Source organism: Camellia sinensis, chromosome 8, assembly GCF_055761805.1.
Source record: "Camellia sinensis isolate YWXY chromosome 8, ASM5576180v1, whole genome shotgun sequence".
Taxonomy (NCBI): domain Eukaryota; kingdom Viridiplantae; phylum Streptophyta; class Magnoliopsida; order Ericales; family Theaceae; genus Camellia; species Camellia sinensis.
Window position 1 is genome coordinate 134,119,234 of NC_138968.1, and position 21,615 is coordinate 134,140,848.

A 21,615-nucleotide genomic window follows, 5' to 3' on the forward strand; every position below is an offset into this window, starting at 1 on the left:
AGGTTCCACGCATTCATTTATATCTGCTAAGTTTGCCGAGAAGTTAAATAGAGAACAAGAACCCCTTGATTATGTGTTATATGTGTCTACTCCATTTGGGAGAACTGTGATTGTTGCATCAATTTATAGGGCGTGTGTGGTCGTGATTGGGGGTGTAGAATTGTTAGTCGATTTAATGCCGTTAACCATGGCTCACTTCGATGTCATATTGGGAATGGATTGGTTAGTAGCGAATCATGCATCCATTAATTGTGTTTCGAAGAATGTCACACTGAAACCCCCAAACCAAGCCGAGGTTATTTTCCAGGGTAAGGGAGTAGTACCCCCACCTTACTTAATCTCATCCATGAAAGCCTATAAGTTGATCCAAAAAGGGTGTCAGGGTTATTTGTGCAGTATACTAAGCGATTTGAATGGAAGTGTTGAGTTAGCCGACATACCAGTTGTTAAGGAATTCCCCGACGTCTTTCCAAATGAGTTGCCTGGCCACTTAGTCAATAGAGAAATAGAGTTTACTATGGACATCATGCCGGGAACGCAACCTATCTCCAAAACACCCTATAGGATGGTCCCAGCTGAACTTAAGGAACTGAAACTACAATTACAAGAATTGTTGGACAAGGGATTCATTAGGCCGAGCGCTTCACCATGGGGAGCACCCGTGCTATTTGTTAAGAAAAAGGATGGAACACTTCGCCTTTGTATTGATTACAGAGAACTTAATAAGGTAACCATTAAGAACAAGTACCCGTTGCCTAGGATTGATGATTTGCTCGATCAACTACAAGGAGCACGAGTCTTTTCCAAGATTGACCTTAGGTCGGGCTACCATCAGCTGAAGGTTAAGGCCGAAGATGTTGAGAAGACTGCTTTTCGGACAAGATACGGTCACTATGAATTCCTGGTAATACCTTTTGGAGTGACTAATGCACCTGCAACATTCATGGATTTGATGAACAGAATCTTTAAGCCATATTTAGATGAGTTCGTAGTTGTTTTTATTGATGACATATTGATCTATTCCAAGAGTACAACTGAACACGAGAGTCATCTGAGACTTGCCCTGCAAATCTTGAGAGACAAGAAGTTGTACACCAAGTTGAGCAAGAGCGAGTTTTGGCTTTTCAGCATTTCATTTTTAGGGCATGTGATTAATGAAGAGGGCATATCGGTTGATCCCAGTAAGATTGAAGCCATTGTGAATTGGCTGACGCCAACCAACGTGTTCGAGGTTCGTAGTTTTCTGGGCTTGGCAGGTTATTACAGGAAGTTTGTGATGGACTTCTTAAAGATTGCAGTACCATTGACACAACTAACTAAGAAGGGAACAACGTATGAATGGACCAACGATAGAGAATCAGCCTTCCAAGAGTTGAAGACGAGGTTAGTTACGGCACTAGTTCTTGTACTCCCATCAGGTAATGAGGAATTTCAGATTTTCAGTGATGCTTCACATAAGGGTTTGGACTGTGTATTAATGCAAGGGGCAAAGTCATAGCATGTGCATCTCGTCAGTTGAAACTTCTTGAAAAGAACTATCCAACCCATGATCTAGAGCTAGCAGTCGTGGTGTTTGCTTTGAAGATTTGGCGTCACTACTTGTATGGAGCCTCTTGCCAAGTTTTTACAGATCACAAGAGCTTGAAGTACTTGTTCACCCAAAGAGAACTGAATTTGAGGCAGAGAAGATGGCTTGAATTATTGAAGGATTACGACATGCAGATTAAGTATCACCCAGGTAAAGCAAATTCGGTAGCCGACGCATTGAGTAGAAAGTCAGTGCGAAGTTTGGCATGCCTAGCCATGATTTCAGTGGAGCCGACTACTATTGGGGAAGTAAAGACAAGGCAAATGGAGGATGAATTCCTGAAGAAAGTAGCCGACGAGATTATCACCAGGCCGAGGTCTGGTTACACCCTTGAGAATGGAGTGCTTAAGTTTGAAGGAAGACTGTGCGTGGCCGATGTCCCAGAGTTGAAAGGGAAGATCTTGCAAGACTCTCATGGATCCAAATTTGCAGTTTATCCAGGGAACACCAAGATGTATCAAGATGTAAAACAGACCTTTTGGTGGCCGAATATGAAAAGAGTGATAGCCGAGTTCGTGTCCCAGTGTTTGTATTGTCAGCAAGTGAAAGCAGAACATCAGAGGCTAGCAGGACTTCTTCAACCTTTGCCGATTCCTGAGTGGAAATGGGAACACATCTCCATCGACTTTGTGATTGGTTTGCCGAAGACACAGAAAGGGATGGATTCAATTTGGGTTGTAGTCGATAGATTAACTAAGTCAGCACACTTCTTGCCTGTTAAGACTACCTTTAATGCCGATCAACTTGCTTTGTTGTATACGAATGAGATCGTTAGACTTCATGGAGTGCCGATGTCCATTGTGTCAGACTGAGATCCGAAATTCGTTTCTAGATTTTGGCGGAGTCTACAAAGGGCTTTGGGGACCGAATTGAGGTTTAGCACGGCTTTTCATCCCCAGACCGATGGCCAAACAGAGAGAACAATTCAGACACTTGAAGACATGCTTAGGTTATGTATATTAGACTTCAAGGGAAGCTGGGAAGTGCATTTGCCATTAGTAGAATTCGCATACAACAACAGTTATCAAACTAGCATTGGCATGGCGCCGTATGAAGCCTTATATGGAAGAAAGTCCAGATCTCTGATATGTTGGACCGAAGTAGGAGATAAAGCTTTGATCGGCCCCAATCTAGTTCAAAAGACAACCGAAAAGATCCAGCTTATCCAACAGAGAATGAGAACCGCTCAGAGTCGACAAAAGAGTTACGCTGACCAGAGAAGAAAGGAGTTAGAGTTTGAAGCAGGGGATCATGTATTCCTGAAAACCTCACCGATGAAAGGAGTTTCAAGATTTGGGAAGAAGGGTAAATTGGCACCTCGTTACATTGGACCGTTCGAAATTCTTGAGAAAGTTAACCCAGTTGCCTATAGACTTGCTTTGCCGCCGAGATTAAGTCAAGTTCATAATGTGTTTCATGTCTCGATGTTGAGGAAGCATATTCGGGATCCACTGCACGTGATTGATCATTTTGGGATTGTGGTTAATGAAGATTTAAGTTATGAAGAGAAGCCGATGCGTATTATCGATAGACAAGTGAGGCGATTGAGAAACAAGGCAATACCGATGGTGAAGATTGAATGGAAGGAACAATACGGCAGGGATGCGACATGGGAAATGGAAGAAGAAATGAAAGTCCGATATCCAGAGCTATTCTTGAATCGAGGTAACTCAAGTTTGGGGACCAAACTTCTTTAAGGGAGGTAGGATGTAATAACCCTTACGCTATCCTAACCATACTCATATGCATTCATATGATTCTGTCTTGTTAAACTTGCATTCCTAGTCTTGTCCTTGTTCGCTTATGTGTTGTAGCATGCTTTGTACCTCACTCGGTGCGGGTTTAGCCGAGGTCACCCTGAGCCTAGTTCAGTTTTGGACCTTTTGCACCTGAGACCATCTTTGAATTTACTTTAGTCGACTCCACCTTCGCTCTAACATGTTAGTCGAGATGTCACTATCTAGGCCGAGGTGTTCATCGCCGAGGCCGAGATGTGTATTATCTAGGCCGAGATGTTACCCTTGAACCTAAGTGACCTTACTCCTGGATTGGTGCGACTTAGACCGAGGTGTGGCACAGCTAGGCCAAGGTGTGGCACAGCTAGGCTAAGTGTTGTCCTTTCTAGCCGATGTCCTTGCCCCTTGCTTGTCGAGGTCTTGTTGTTAGCCGATGTCGTTACTTGTCGGAGTGCTCCTGCCGTCTAGCTTGTTGAGTACACTTTGTCATAGTATTGTCTTTTCACTCAGTCACCTTTTTGAGTAGAACCAACCAGCCGTTGCCACATACCCCTACAGAGGGTTAAGTCAGCCGGCAGACCCAGAAAATATACATTTTTGTATTATATCTTTGCCTTGTAGAGAGAGAAGCTCTAGGAAGAAGAACAAGTTTTAGAGTGAGAGAGTGGGCTTTTGAGCTTGATTCCTAGAGATCAAACCGTTAGATTCGCGTATTAAGGTTAGATTCTTGATTTACTTTTGTTGTTCCTTATGTTTATCTAGTTGCATTGCGCGATCGAACCTGTTTTGCATGATTTGCATTGGTTTAAAGTTGGTTTTAGAAAGAGAAGATAGTGTTCATGTGTTTTTGAAGAAAAAGTCTTGTTTGATCAGAAAGTTTGCCTTAAGATTCATGTTTTTGTGTTTGTTCTCACAAGATCCTTGAATATGGGTACCCAGGTCCATGTTTTTGAATTCATAGCATGAAATCTCAGATTTTGTAATAACAAATTATGATCCTTGCATTCATCTTCCTCATGTTCATGCTCTTCATGTTCGTCATGTTCTTCAAGAGAGGGAAACCTAGATTTTTCCCGACTTCATTTCCTTGAATGTGGCCATCGAGGCCACACCTCGGCAAGGAGGTGTGGGACCTCGGCCTAGACCTGGTACTTGCCCAGCATGTTTTCCCGAGATAAGGAACTGTGTTTTGTTTTGATTTGACTTAGTTTTTGAAGAATGCCGAGGTCATTTGCATGCATGCAAGACTTGTTTTGAGTAGTGCATTCAATAGACTTTGCCACGTGTTTGTAGGACTTGGACTTGGACTTGCCTTGACCCCGACGTTTGAAGAACTAGGTGAGTGGTATTTTTAATAAAGTTATGTTATTAAGTTTTGATAAAGTTTTGCCTTGCTTGTTTTGGGAAAAGTATTTTGTGAAGCATGAATGATGATCCCTATTTTGTATATCAAGTATTAGCCTTGTTTTGAAAGACAATCTTGAAAAGTCCATATGTGCTAGGGGACTATAAGCATTTGTAGCACAATCTTGAAAAGTCCGTACGTGCTAGGGGACTATAAGCATTTGTAGCACAACCTTTGTTAACGTCACCCCTTGAAACTTGAAAGACTTTGATTGATGAAGCTTGAGAGACTTGTTAGATGAACTTGATTCCTCCCTTGTTGGTTACAAGCTATGATTATGTATTGTTTTGTTAAAGGTCTCGGATATCATGCATGCAAACCCTTTATTATTTATACCATTCACTGAGTGTCCAAGCTCACCCCTCTCTATATATATGTAGGTGACGAGCAAGACAGCGGTGATGCCTAGATGTACGTGCTATTCATTTTGGATTATGCACTTTTGCCGCATCTTGAAGATTATGCTTCTTAGTTGTGTTTTATTGTATTTTGTATTTGATAGCTGAGAAGCCTTTTGGTCAAGATGTATTTTTGTACTTCATTTTGTTGTATTAAAGCTATGTACGAATGTATGCCATTCCATTTAACTTATGCACTGCTCTTATGGACTACTTAGCTTTGAATTTATTGCTTCCGCATTATAAGACCCATATGTATACTCTGTTTGTGTGTGAATTTTGAAAGTTGGCCTTCGGTAATCTCGGATTATTGGCCATCACGGCACTAAACTATTAGGGGTAGTTTGGGGTCGTGACATGCTTACCAGCCCGTTTTTCAGAATTGCGGTTGTCCTCCTCAATCCTCAAACGCACAATTAATTCTTCTATAGAAATTTCTTTGCACTTGTGTTTGAGGTAGTTCTTGAATTCGTTCCAGCCTTTTGGTAATTTTTCAATTAAGGCTGCAACTTGGAAGGATTCGCTGAGAGACATGCCTTCTGCGTGAATGTCATGCAGAATGAGTTGGAAATCTTGAGCTTGGCTAATAACAGTTTTTAAATCAACCATTACAAAATCTAGGAATCTGCCAACCACAAATTTCTTTGAGTTGGCATCTTCCGTTTTGTACTTTTTCTCCAACGATTCCCAAAGTTCATTTGTTGTCTTGATTGGACTGTAGACGTTGTATATTGTGTTGTCAAGTCCATTTAAGATGTAATTCCGGCAAAGGAAATCGGCATGTTTTCAAGCATCAACCGCAGCAACCACTTGCCGGTCGGTTTCATCCTCTTTCAGGATAGGAGCATCTTCACGGAGGAAACGAGCCAGGTTCAGAGTTGTAAGATAGAACAACATTTTCTATTGTCATCTTTCAAAGTCAGTTCCTAAGAACTTCTCTGGCTTCTCTCCATGATTTATTGGTACTATCACCACAGGAGAGGGGTTTGGTGCAATTGCAACCACCACAGTAGTACTTGTTTGGGTATTTGTTTCAGTAGCCATCAATTCTAATTTATAAAACAAAATTACAATTAGAATTTACACTACACAGAAAAATTAAACCAAATTCACAAAATTAAATTCTGTAAAATAAAAGAAATAAGAATGTAACTTTTATTTCCAATTAATTTGAAAATAAAATAAAATTTTATTTAAAAAAATTAATTCCACAGAAAAAATTAAATTCTGTAAAATAAAAGAAATAAAAAATATAACTTTTATTTTTTTAATTAATTTGGAAATAAAATAAAATTTATTTAACCAAAATAATTTCACACAGAAAATTAAATTCTGTAAAATAAAAAAAATAAGAATATAACTTTTATTATTAAATTAATTTGGAAATAAAATAAAATTTTATTTAACCAAATTAATTCCACACAAGAAATTAAATTCTGTAAAATAAAAGAAATAAGAATATAACTTTAATTTTTCAATTAATTTGGAAATAAAATAAAATTTTATTTAACAAAATTAATTTCACACAAAAACTTAAATCTCTTGTAACACTCCAATAATTAAAATACTGAAACATAATTTTAATTAATGAAAACTCAAAAAATAAATTCTAAAAACCAAAATTAATTTTCTGACAAAATTTCACAAAAATATATTCTGAATTGTTAATGACACCAGTATCGTACTACTAGTTGTCAAAGAAAATAGACAATATATTATTACTATCTGTCAAATAGCACATAATCACTATTTGTTTTTCCAACCAGAATATTATTTTGTAAATCCACAGAAAATAATTTTTCTTAAAAGAAGAAAGAGAAAAGGAAATAAACGAAAAATTCTGTAAACAGAATAATTCGAATCTGTCTTAAGATTGTTGGAACAATCTTCTGTGTAAATAAAATAAATTGAAACTAATACAAACAAAATAAATAAATAACGTACCGAATTTATTTATTGAACCAATTAAAAATAAAAGATTAAGTCGAGTGTGTGACACTCTGTCCTTAAGACAGATTTGCCCCGCTACGGTGCTTACGGTTGAGTGGCGTCTATCTCCCAGGATACAATGATCTTAACCAATTTGTAGTAGCACTCCAAAACAAATTGTTCGGCGAACCAAACCTGTGTTCTAACTCTCTGAATATTTATTCTAAACTAAAATGAAGAATAATGCACAAAAGAAAAATTGGACAGCACAAAGAAACTTGACAGACTGTTTTTTCCGAATCAGTAATTGGATACCAAGACTGCTGGAATTGATGGGTATATATAGGCACAAAACTTAAGACCCGAACAGGTTCCAATTTTGAAGTGAAAAGGTGCATCAATATGTTTGAACAGGAAAACCAACTTTTCAAAGTTAGTTTGACCGTTGCATGTGGAATTGATTTCCTTCCAAACAATTTGAAAAGTAAACCGTAGTGGACCAAGTCAAACCTGTAGCAACTTTATTTATTTAAACTATTGAAATATATATATATATATATATTGAAATATATTAAACTATTTGAATATATATATATATATATATTAAACTATTTGAATAGTTTAATAAATAAAGGAAGAGGTACAAATTTTAGGAAATCACTTAGGAACTTAAAATTTGAAATTAGAAATAAATTAAATTCTCATAATTACAAATTTTAGGAAACCACTCAGGAACCCAAAATTTGAATTTAGAATTAAATTAAATTCCCATAATAATTTTTATTGAAAAAATTCAAAAGAATTTTATCTAAAAAATTAATGGTAGACTCGAAAACGACGTCAACTTTCCATTCACTCATAAATGGTTTTGACGTTCCATCTTTACTGTGTGACTTGCCACGCGACAAGGAACACTTCACCTCTTCGGACCCCACTCCAAAAGACGTTTGGGGCCCACTCAAATTTGGGCTCAAAGTTGGCCCAACATAAGCCATATGAAACACCATTTTTCCAACAACATATTCGTATTGAGTGATGATATACAAATATAAATTTTATATAGAATTTTCAAACACAATGATATAGTTTAATGGTGATCTTTCACTTTAAAACAAAATATCCATAAACATGATTATATTTACAACAATATTACTATCACAACATTTTTATTATTTTTTTATATAAATTTTTATATGTGAATATAATTTTTCATTTTTATTTCCACCATTATATCTAGATTAGATCAATTTAATCTAGATATATTTAAAAAGTATAAAATTTGTATGAATTTTTTTTTTAAAAAAAATCATTGAATATAACAAAATAAGATAATGTATTAATTTATTTTTATTTTTTTATTTGCTAAATGTAAAAAAAAAAATATCATAGAATATTATACTTCTTAAGTATATTTAGATTAGGTGTATCTAAGAAATAAAAAAAAAAATTTAAAATATTAAAAAAATTCAGTAAAAATAAAAAAAAATGTGAAAAATAAAAAAAATCAATTTTTTGTGAGTTAAACTAAAGAATATGATTGTTATTTTTCTTAAAATGACATGAACAAAATATCCGTATTATTTTATTATTTTATATGAATGAAGGCTAAGGGAGTAAACATGTCATTTTAATCTGATAGGGAGGTAATTGTAATTTTTTAAATGTAAGGGAGATATCTATGTTAAACAGAAATCTCAGGAGGTGTCAGTGTAATTTACCCAAGAAAAAAAGTAAAAGTTATTCCATAATTTTCACCCTCCTTAATTTTTAGGATAAATTATAAATATACCCCTGAGATCAGCTTAAAATATGAATTATCACTTGTGGTTTTGAAAATTATATCTCACCCCTTCAAATTTCTAATTACAAAACAAATGAGCAATTTTATTAATAGAAAATAATATTTTTTAATGATGTTAGAAATATATTTTAATTAACAATTAAAACAATTTTATTATTATATAGAAAATTAGTTACAATTTTATTTTGTCAATTATTTTTTTTTTGATCGGTTGTTATTTTTGTTGAATAAATTTTTTTTAATAATGAGCTATTCATAATTTTCAAAATAGTAGAAAATAATTTGTATTTTAAGAAAATCTCATAAGATGTATTTGTACTTTTCCCTAATTTTTATTACAAAATGAATAATATTAGTCACTTAACTTTCTAATGTATAAAAAATAAAAAATATTTAAATATAATATTTTAGTTAATTTAATTTTATTAATATAACAAATTTGAAAACTGACATTTTGAAAAACATATCAAAAATCAAGATTTGAATCGCCTTGATCGGTTTTGAGTTTTGGAGGCAAATTCCTTATCATCCAAAATTTGGATTAAAGCGTGTTCCTTAGACTCATGGGGTCTACCACAAGTTTAAATTTTATAATTTGAATCATTTATTTTATTAGGTATTTTGTATATTTTATTTGCACAAAAAATTAAGTCGATTTGATAATTGTAACTTATTCAAATTAGGATAAACTACCAATAGGTCATAATAGTTAGACTTAATTCCCATTATATCTTATTGAAAGTTAGTCATAATAAAATCAGTACGAAAAATAATTTTGTGTGGCTTTTTTTGCATAGGTCACTAAAAATTGACAATTATTTCCTTTTTTTTTGTCACGATTATTATTAATTGTTGTTAAGACTTACAATTAGTGAGGTTTTTATATGACAAATTTTTTAAATTGTTGTTGAAAGTTGAAAATTAGTGATTTTTTTTTGCGATGATTTTTTTAAACTGCCATTAAAACTTTATAATTGGTGACTTTTTTATGACAAATTTTTAATCTGTCGCTAAAAATTGACAATTAGTGACATTTTTTAATAGTGTTTGATGAAAAATGTCATTAATTATCATATGACCTATTAGACAATAAATCTACGTAACAGGACCTACACGAAAGCCCTCTTCAAATTATCGCGTTTGTAACAATAAAAAATGGAAGACATTATATTTTTAAAAATAAATCATACATTTTTTATTTTTATGACAAACACAATAAATTGAATAAGTTATAATTATCGGATCGACATAATTTGTTGTATGAATAAATTACACAAAATACTTAACAAAATGAATGATTCGGGTCTTTGGATCCTAATGGACTTCATGAACCCAAACAGCACCCTCTAGTTCAAATTTTTTGGAGCGGAGGAATCCTCCTCCTTTAATTTTTTTATTATTTCTTCTAACCCTACACTTTAACCCAATCTAGACTACCCTTATATAGCGGTGTAAATCTGGCCCATCGATCCACGGTCCATCTGAAACCCCCGGGCCCAAAAGATGCACCTTGGAAATACCATTTTTTTTTTTTGGGGTAAAATACTATTTGCACCTTCGCAAGATGTATGATGTGTTATTTGGCATGTTTTTTTTTTTTTTTTGCCTCGATGAAAAATTGGGAGTAGGGATTTGTTTTGCTTTTCTTATTCCCTTTTATTCGACCCCACCCTTGGCCCTACTCTCGTCCCGATCATGTTTATTAAATATATTTATATATATAATTTAATTTTTTTATTATAATAAAATTAAAATACTAAAATATTATACTTAATTTTAATTTTTACTCATTTACTTTTTATCTTAATTTTATAATTCTCATTAAATATAAAATCATTATCCATAATATATTATATTGTTTATAATTTTTATTAATATTCTCATTCTTGAACTTATAAAATTAGCTCTCTGCTGTGGTGCCATCAACACCCTCGATTTTCCCCGCCTTGATGTGATACGGGGCGAAGATGGATTACTATAATCTCATCCCAAATCTGAACTGTGACCATCCTTTGTTGATACTTTGGTAAGTTAAAAACTATGATAAATTAAGCATATCTTTTTTAAAGTTCAAATAAACTACGTGGGTCTAACTATGTATTTCAATCCACAAACTATAAGGGAGTTATGTAATTATTTTCAAATGGTAAAAGGGTAATTTGTATATCGACCAAACCATAAGACTGTAAAGTAAGATTTATCCAATTATTTATGGATGGATAATAAAACTCTACTTTCACAATAAATTATCCAATAGGTCAGACATATATCGTATGTGGTCTACCCTTCTAAGTGTATTGGGTCATGTAATTGATTTTTTCTACCTTATCTCCTACATTTTAGGCAAATTGATTATGTGTCATCTTAAACTTACTTTGGCAATAGGTTAAAATAGTTAAACAATTAAAAAGTCACAACAATAAGGTCAACTCTTCCCCTTTTCTTTTCCACATCTTTTGGTAAAAAGTGAGAAATTCTATTTCCACACATTGTTAATTTCTGTGTACATCATACCTCGGTTGACACACTTATGAATTTGATTATATGTTATTATTCTCATTCCACATACCAAATGTTCAAACTATAACCTTAACTCATAATATGTACCCACATCACTCAAATAAGTTCTTCCACACACTACACCTTTGAACCTCTTTGGAGTCAATTCGAATTGTTTCTCTTTTGATTCGAGCTCTCTGTTCAATCGATTGTTTCATTGAATCCAATTCCTTCTCTTTCGATTGGAGTCCTGCGAAGCTCTCATTGATCGTTTTCTGGACAAAATTATTGTTCCTTCAACAAACCCAACTGTTTCTCTCTTGATTAGAGCTCTTTAAAGTGTTCAGAAGTTTATTTCAATTGTTCCTCTCTGGATTAGAGCTGTTGGAATCGTTGTTGGATAGAGTTTAGGATTGGTGTTGAAAATCTTAATATCTTTTGGAGGTTAATTTTTGAAATCATGAAATTATCTCAGCGGTTAATTTCCAAACATAATGAAAATGTTCACTAGTTTGCCGAATGAAAATCGTGGATAGGAAGAAAAAAAAAATCATTTTTTGCACATAAAACTCACATTTTCATCTTTACATTAGTTGTAATGAAAGGCAATAGAGTGTAGTAATGCAAGAAGTGAGAAACAATAGAAGAACAATCACTACGCCAAAACAGGGCATTAACGGCGGTTTTCATTACCGCCGTTAATGATACTATTAACGGCGGTAACGAAACCGTCGTTAATGTATCTTTAACAGCGGTTTCATTACCGCCGTAAAAAAAACTGTCGCTAAAGTACCTTTAACGGCGGTAATGAAACCGCCGTTAATAAAACTGCCACTAAAGCCCTCTTTTAATGGCGGTAACGAAACCACCGCTAAAGCCCTCTCATTACCACCGTTAATGACGGTGGTCTTTGCCGGTGGAGCTCCGGCAGAACTCCGGCGAGTGGTGACCACGCGCGGCCAGAGGTTGAACATGACCATATACAATAAAGCAAAGTAATGTTTAAATATTTATTTAGGGAATATATATGACGTAGAGTGGTTGTGGTGGAGTGGTTGGTGTGTATGGATTAGAGATTAAGGGTTCAAAACTTGGGGGTGCAAGAAGAGAGAATTATTTTTTTAAAAATTTGAACCTATTTACGGCGGTAAAGAACTGCCGTTTTTGGTCGACTTTTAACAACGGTAATTTACCTTTTTACGACGATTGTACCTTTTCCGACACGAGTATAAACGGCGGTAACGAAACCGCCGTTAAAGGCTTTAACGACCGTTTTGCATCCTTTAACGGCGGTAAAAAACCGCCGCTAAAGCCCAATTTTGACGTAGTGAATGTAGGTTTTAATTTTTTATTTTTTCAAAAGATGTGCATTGAGAATTATTATTTTCAAAAGATATGTATAGAAAAAGCTTAGTTTTAATATTTAGTATGTATATTGATATCCGTTATAATCATTTTGTTTAATGGTAAAATTTTAATAATTTTTTTTTTCCCATTAAGTATGTGTACAGAGATTAAAAAGTTTGTGAAAATAAAATTTCTCGTAAAAGGCTAAAAGGCATAGCTAATTATAAAAAACAACCCTTATTATAAGATAAGCACATAGCTACCTAGTACATGGGTCCTACCAGATAATTTCTTTCTTTGGCGAATCCTCCACTGCGATCTCTCCCTGAATCCCTTCCTTCTCTTCGTATCTGCTATGTTCTGTTGCTCTCCCTGTTCATAGTAGCTTAGAGAATTAGTGTTTAAGAAAAATTTTAATTGTGGAGCCAATCCTTTGCTTATGTGCCAATTCTTGACTAACGTATGTACAAAATGTTTTCTTTCCCAGCAATTCAAGAACATATCCCTTTAACCAAATTAATTAATTAGTCATAAAATGGCTCTGAATTTGGCCAAAAATATAAGCCGGCTTTATTCCTTCTTCAAACTAATTTGTTTACTATCCATCGACACATCTTTTGGAGAATAAAATTTGAATCGTAACCCACTAATTTACAAATTTGATGTTCTCTTGGTTTACATGAATCATCGGAAAACTCACATACTCACAAAACAAAATATATACCCCCTTCACTACAGAACTTGATGAGAATGTTTGAATTAAATAAAAAATGGTTAGATAAATTACAAATACATCCCTTGAGATTTGTTTAAAATATAAATTACCTCATGTGATTTGAAAAATTACAAATATCCCCTTGTTAGAATTTTTTTATTTAACAGAATTAACTAAAAAAATAAAATTCATAATTGTTCTCATATTCATTAATAAAATTACCTAAATTATTTATTGAAACATATTTTTAACATCATTAAAAACTGTTAATTAACTCGATGATTTATTAATAAAAGGGGTGATTTGTTATAAAATTAGAAATCTCAAGGGGTGAAATATAATTTTTAAAATCATAAGAGGCGATTCGTATTTTAATTAAAATTCAAGAAGTGTATTTGTAATATACCCAAAATGGTTAAATCTTAAAAAAGATTATGATGCTTATCAAACAATAATACCACTTCAAGAGTTATCTTAGACTATCAATGAAATCATAAAGAGAGAAAACAACTTCTTATTGGAGAACATTTACATTACACCTCTTGCATTCTCTAGTCAAGAACAATAAATAAATAAATAAATAAAAGGCCTTTTTTATCTCAAAATTATTTTGATTCTAAAGGTTAGGGAAATTGTTATGAATTTTAAATAAAAATTATAAAAAAAAATTACAAAGGGTGAAAAACATTGTTTGATTTGGTTTTTCAAGATTCACTTTTAAGAAAATTGAAACTTTTTGTTATCCGTGTTTTTTATTTTCACTAATTTTTTTTAATATTCTAAGCAATTTTTTAAATTTTTAGATACACCTAACATAAATACACTTAAAAAGTTTAATATTTGTGAAAAAAATCTTCAGAAAATGCACTACATACCAAAAATGCAAAAAAAAAAAAAAAAAAAAAACGAGAATTTAATACATTTTTCATATTCTTGTGTATTTATTGATTTTTTAAAATATTTTTTTATAAATATTTTACTTTTTAAATACATCCAAGTATGGTGCATCTAAAAAAGTCAAAAAAAAAAAAATTTACTTAAAATTTTAAAAATATTCACTATAAATTAAAAAAAATTATGAAAGATAAAAAAAACTCAATTGAATCTAGAAAATTGAAATCAAACACGGTGAATCAACTCAGATTTCAATTTATCCATTTCTTGTTATAGATCAATAGGTTCAGGAAAGCAAAGGGGGGAAAACATGGCAAGTAAAATTTGAATTTTTTTGTTCATCATGTGACAATCTTTTGGTTTTCCTAGTCAAGCTCAAAATGAGGGGGGGGGGGGAATGCACATTCTGCAGACTGCAGACTAGGGGATGTACAAAATGTTTTCTTTCCTAGCAATTCAAGAACATATCCCATCAACCAAATTAATTAGTCGTAAAATGGCTCTAAAATTGTCCAAAATATAAGCCGGCTTTGTTCCTTCCTCAAACTTAATTTACTATTCACTGACATATCTTTTGGAGAATGGCCCACCTCAGTTTCATCAGTTCCTCTTTTATTCGTTAGAAACTATCTATGTATGTTACGACTCATACCCGTCCCTAAAGGTTTAGACTGTGACCAACCAGTAATCTCAGATTACCTTCGGTCTCAAAGACAAAATCAAATTATAATATAATAAACGAGGCTTAGCGGAAACAATATTAAAATAAAGATAAGTCCATTGAGTGATGCATGACAAATTTCATAAGCATTTAAAACTTCACTCTTTATACATAGATACACATCACAACAAATTTAAACTTATATTACATAACATCCATTCACTAAAATTTCCAAATAATAAAAGAACAAAACAAAGCAAAAGGGTTGACAAGCTTGGCTCCACATGAGTCCAAGTATGCTCCATCACGGAGGCACTCCAAAAACTGTTTGACATAAGGGTGGACTCTCGACTTCTAGTCTTAGCATCCCACTTGCTCACCTACATATATATAATTCTAGTCTTGAATTAAAATACTTTTGAACATAACTTTATAAAGATACTACTCACAGTAGATTGGCACATATGTTATGCTTTGGTTGACCACCTACACAAAACACACAATAAAGGCACATATTGAAACACTTGTCTTAATCAAATGTTCTTTCTTAATTCATTTCCCTTCAATGTATTTCTAACTCATTCCCTCATTAATGACGTCTAACCAATGCCTAAGAATGCTAACAAGAGTATGAGGATGTAGATATGCACATGGGAGTATTTTTCAAAAATGCTGAAAATGGGACAGTTCGCTCGAGCGTACCTTTGGTCGCTCAAGCGGTGTGGTCTGTCTGCAAAAGTACTGGATGGTGCTAAAGTGGGCTCAAGCCATAACTTGGTCGCTCGAGCCAAGTGCAATGCAAAAGGTGGGTTCGCTCGAGCACCCTTGGTCGCTCGAGCCAGATGTAAAGGTCTGTAAAACTATTGGGAGTATGCAAAGTGCGCTCGAGCGAAGTGGTCGAATTCTGGGTTTTCCAGAATTAAGTTTTGAGTTCCAAAACATGAGTTTCATACCCAAAAGCTTGCATGGCTAATAGAAACATGAAAAAACACTTTATAAAACATGAATACTTGATAATTATCAAACTAAAGTCTCAAAATGTCTTTCAATTTTCCAAAACAAAACTCAAAACTTTATGATCTTGCCATTCATGTAATAAATTCAACTCTTTTCTTTTCAAAACATGAATTTATGAAATGGTGAGTGTAAATCATGGAGAATTTTCAAAGATAACAAGTATAACCTCATGCATGTAAGGATTTTGTGGAAAATCAAGCTTAAGAATGATGAAATATGCATGCATGCCCCAATTCAAACCATTTTTTTGCTAAATTCAAAGTGATTCTAGCCATTTCTTTACAATTACAAGCAAATGATCCTATATATATGATGCATTCGACTTTTACATGGGTTATCTACAAGAATTATTGTTGTAATTCATACCTAAAGCTTGAATTTTATGAGTCTTCACAATTCTCTTCAATTCCCTTCTTTTCCTACTTAATTCTTGATTTCTCCTTTGCAAGGATAAACTCTCTTCCTCCCTCTCTCTAAATCTTAGCCAAGAGTAATGAATGAGCTCAAAACATGTTTAGAACACATATTTATACCTAGGATTAGTGAAGACTAATTAATTAGGCTTAGGGTTAATTAATCTAGCATAAGTCTAATTAATCTTACTCAATTCTAATTGATTTATTCTAATTATTTTGATTCGAAACAAATTTTAATCAAACTTACCATATGAATCTCAATATTCTAATCAGTATATTGAGCTAGTCAATTTCGGTTTTTGAATCCATATGGACTTTCAATTTCAGATTCAAAGTTGGTATTCTAACAAATATTAAGAAAATAAACAGATAAGCACAAAATTAAATACATAATCATGCAATTCTCTTAATAAAATAATATGCAAAAATAATATGCAAGTCGGGATCGTCACACATAAACTGAGGAAAAAGAAAATGCTCCAAGGCTGGATACCAGTTTGATTACAAATCTGATTGTTGACTTGACTTGCACTTTATATTGACCTTCATTGAGATAATCTCTGTTAGTATATATAAAGCATTTCCACTTGAATTTTTATTGGACACTTCACTTGAACAAAACAGAGCAGCCTTGCAAGAGCAGTTACTTAAACAGGTTGCTCACAACTACTCTCCGTGTCTGTGTATTCATAAGTATGTAACTTTGTTTAGCTCTATGAGCTTCTGATATTTTGAAGCTTTGCAGGATAAGTGAGTAATTTCAAAACATCAAAGATTATGATGCTTATTATTTATATGCTTAAAATAAAGCAAGTGCAGTCCACACTTGCCACGCTATCGTACCATATCTACTACAAACTAGTGGTGGTTTAAGGGGTAAAAATGTGGAAAGTGAAGGAATGCTTGTCGTTTTCCCTCCATCCTAAAATATTAGTCCCTTTTAGGGAATTCACCTTTTTTAGTAGTACAATTATTACACTTCAAAAGTATTAAATTTTCAAAACTACCCTTTGACTTCTTCTTGGGAACATCAATTGTCATAATTAATGAATTTAAAAGAAGGGCAAAATAGAAAATTCATTTTATTTTCGTCCTTGATTTGTGAAAAAAGACTAATATTTTGGGACAATGAAAAATAGAATAAGCTACTAATATTTTGGGACGAAGAGAGTAGATTATTTAGGGCCCTACTTACTATACCTTCACTATATTATATTAGATATACATAAAAGACCTTAGAGGATCTGGGTAAATGAACATGCAATTTTACCAAGAACTTTCACTAAATTAGGTAGAAATACAACTCTTAGATAAGTTTTGTACAAATTTCAAACCGCAACCAGCTTGTTAGATTTACTAATGAAATTTGCACAAGACAAAGTTAGAATGGTGTGAACAGGGAGCTTTACTAAGCCTTCATGGCATGTTTTGACAATTTTATTCCATTGTGTTGCAATGTTCCTAGACTAAATCCTAAAACTTATCAGTCCAAGAAAAAGAAAAAAAGGACAGAAAGAAATAAAAAAGACTCAAACCAATCAACTGTAATTTTTTTGTAGTATATTTTCATTACCTTGGTCCTGATAAAATTGATGGAAATAAAGTAGTAGTAGCACCAATGTGATTCCCTTGGTGACCACCAATTGTGATTGCTTTTGGTGCCAGAGGAGTTGTGAAGTTATAATCCAAATTGCTTTGAACATCTACAGAACCCTCCAAGACCTTAACCACCACCGACATGGAAGGCCTCCTGGAAAAATCACTTTGTAGACACCACACATCAACCCTCATCATCTCCACAACTTCTGCTTTATGTGTTGCATGTCATCATTGTATTTATGAACAATATCCAGAAATCGTTCCTCTGTTGCTTTCCTCTTAAACAGATCTAGTAGATGCATATCTTCTTCAGGTTGAGACCTATCCAAATTTTTGCTCCCACACAACATTTCCAAGACCACGACACCAAAACTATAACCATTTGGGAGCCAAATAGCCTGGTGTTCCCCTCATCATTTTTACAACTTGGCTTTGGTCCTTATCAATTAGTTTTGATAATCCAAAATCAGAAATTTTTGCGTTGAAGTCTTCATCTAAGAGGATGTTTTGGGGTTTGATATCCAAGTGAAATATCTTTTGCCTACACTCCTCATAGAGATAGGTTAGTCCCTTGGCTATATCCATAATGATCTTTCTCTTGGATTGCCACCCAAGAGTGAGCTCCTGGTGCCTTTGGAAGATCCATGCATCCAAGGATCCATTGGACATGTACTCGTAAACTAGAAGCCGATATGATTTTTCAACGCAAAATCCAATTAATCTTACCAAATTGACATGGTGAATGTTGTTGTCTCAACTTCAGCTAAGAATGACTTCATAACTTGACCAAAAGCATTGAGACGCTTCACTGCTACGTTAGTGCCATCAATTAATGTCCCTTGAAACACTGACCCAAATCCTCCTTCTCCAAGCTTTTTATCAAAATTGCTTGTCATGGCTTTCAACTCTTCGTAAGAGAATCTAGTAGACATCCACAGTACTTGATCGACAAAGAACTCATCAAATTCTTCGTGCAAAACCTAAGTGATTCGTGATTAGATCAAGATTTAATTGTTCTAATTCCCAACCAATTAAAACTCATAATCGAAATCATCAACACATATGAAAGTGATTTAGATTGTTGTTTCAGAAAATAATAAATCGACACAAATGATTTTTACGTGAAAAAATCACAATTGAAGCACCTCTAATTGTGATAAAAAAATCACAAGCGAAACGCCACAAATCAATCCACTACTGAAGAAATAAAGATTACAAAGATACCAAATAAATTATCCAAATGCTTCCAATTTGTCTTCAAAACTTCTATATATCTTTCACCGTAACCTTCGTCTCGAAATTGATTAGATTGATGTTGAATCAACAACATCCATTGTCGAATCAACGACTGCACACATCATCAAACTCCTTTGATTACTCTGTGCTAGAATCTTCGGATTCCACCGAAGAAGAATACTCTCAAAGAAAATCAACCAAACTCCTTGATGTGTGCTTATAAGAACATGAGTTCAATACTTAATCAAACATCAAGGAAAACCAGAAAAATATCCCCAAAAGAAAACCCTAAAACCCTTAAAGAAGATCTAGAAAATGTAACCCTAGATTTGGAGCAACTTGAGGTTTTATAGAAACTGAGATCGCAAGGTCTGCTCAAGCGTGGGAATAGACGCTCGAGCAGGGACTCTATATCACGTGTTCCAAAACAAGGTTCATGCTCGAGCGTAATAACACACCACGCAGTATATTTTGCAGACAAGAAAAAATACTGTGATGGTGGAATCTCCGCTCGAGCGCCACTTTCTCCGCTCGAGCAGGAACACCAAAAACATAAGAAAATTTCAACTCAATTCAACCCAAGATTGTCCATGGAATTTGACAACAAGTAGGGTCCTAACAATCTCCCCCTTTGTCAAATCCCAGACAAAACTATTCTAACAATTTTCCTAACAAACAAACCCAAAACACACTAACTAACACAATCAACAACCTCGACTTTAACGAAAAAAAAAAAAAAAAAAACAAAACCACTACAAAACCACAAGAGCTGAATGCAAATATGAAATACTTATAACTTGAGCAATCCACCTGTGGAAACAACCATACAAACCAAAACTGTGGAATCAGATAAATAACCAAATATATATCTAAACAGAATTCAAATATATATCTAAACAAAAGTCAAAAGTATGCCAATATCCATGTATCAAAAACATCTCAATATCCATGCCCAAAACCCAACACTTATCCAAGCAAAATGTAAAGTATCTCCAAAAATACCCCTCTTTTTCTTCTGGAGGAAAACATAAGTAAAAATAGAAGTAAAAAAGAAAACAGATATCACATAGCTGGTGGTTGTGGAGGTGGCTGCATCTAAAGGAAGGACAGGATCTGGGAAAGATGAACGGAGGACTGAGCAACTGACTCCTCAATGCCCCTGGATGAGGCCTCCAATGCTGTGAGCCAAGCATCGGCGGTAGTATCAAGATCAGTAATCCTGGTCTCGAATATATCCATCCGGCCCTCCAGACGATCAAAATGTGAGAACATGGACTGCTCGAACTGACGTAGCTGGCCTCGGATAATATGAATTGGAGGAAGCTGCTTCCCTTCACTGGCAGCCTCACCTGTAGCAACTGCATCATACTTTGCCTCCTCGACCACAACAGCATCCCCTGCACCTGCACTAGAACTACTCACTCTAGAAGGGACCCCCTTGACATGAGATTGACTTTGAGAGACAGCCTTTTTGGTGAAAGGCCGGGAAGGAGAAGAAAAGTCATCCTTATCAAAAGAGAGAACCTCAAACTTGGTGAGAAGCCGGTTAATAAGGCAATCGTAAGGAAGACCAAGGTTATTGCGCTCAAATGCAGCAACCATTTTTTGAATGGTCAAGGTGGCAAGGTCGATAGATCAGTGGTGACCAATGCAATAAAGGACAAAATCTTGTTCTTGATTTATCTAGGAGCTGTGGGTGGTTACAATGATGTTGGCACAAACAATGAGATTGAGTAAACAAAACTAGGGAAGAAGCTTATTTTGTTTGATCAAATAACCCTGGAGCCACGAACGAGACGTACCACATAAAGCAGTGGCCACCTCGTCGAAATCACATGTGGGTCGAACAGGGAAAGGATAGTAAATAGGAAAGACTGTACTAATACCCAATAGCTCATGAATAAGGTCAGGAGTAATAGTGATAGACTTAGACCTGACCCATGTCTTGAACAAGGACCAACATCATCAATCCCGGCCATATTACAGTAAAATTCTCGCACCCAATCAAGATTTTGACGGCCCGAGAAAGAAAGAACCAAATCCCCACCCAAAGGATCAAATAAAGGGCGAATGTGGATGGACTCAAAAGTGTTTGGCTGGACATTGCTTTCAAGATGAACAATCCTAGAGGGGTAGGACTCTCTAAACAACTTGGCTTTTTCAGCTGAGGGAAACCAATCTGTATTAAAAGAGGGGCGAGAGGCAATTGACTTCTTACGTTTAGAAGTGGACATGATTAAACCAAGGATTACCCAAAGGAAACAACCACAAACCCCCCCAACCCAAGACAAGAATCAAAACCAAAAACACACAAACAAACCATTAGTAGCAAAGTCAAATCCGTCAAAATTAAATAGCCAAGAGCAGTATGAAA

The 21,615-nt window shown here is 34.3% G+C and overlaps 1 pseudogene; it reads right to left on the bottom strand.

Moving 5' to 3' along the window:
- Positions 1 to 17,975: 17,975 nt before the first annotated feature.
- On the bottom strand, positions 17,976 to 18,674 carry LOC145798068 (putative receptor-like protein kinase At5g20050 pseudogene; annotated as a pseudogene).
- Between the last annotated feature and the right edge of the window lie 2,941 nt (positions 18,675 to 21,615).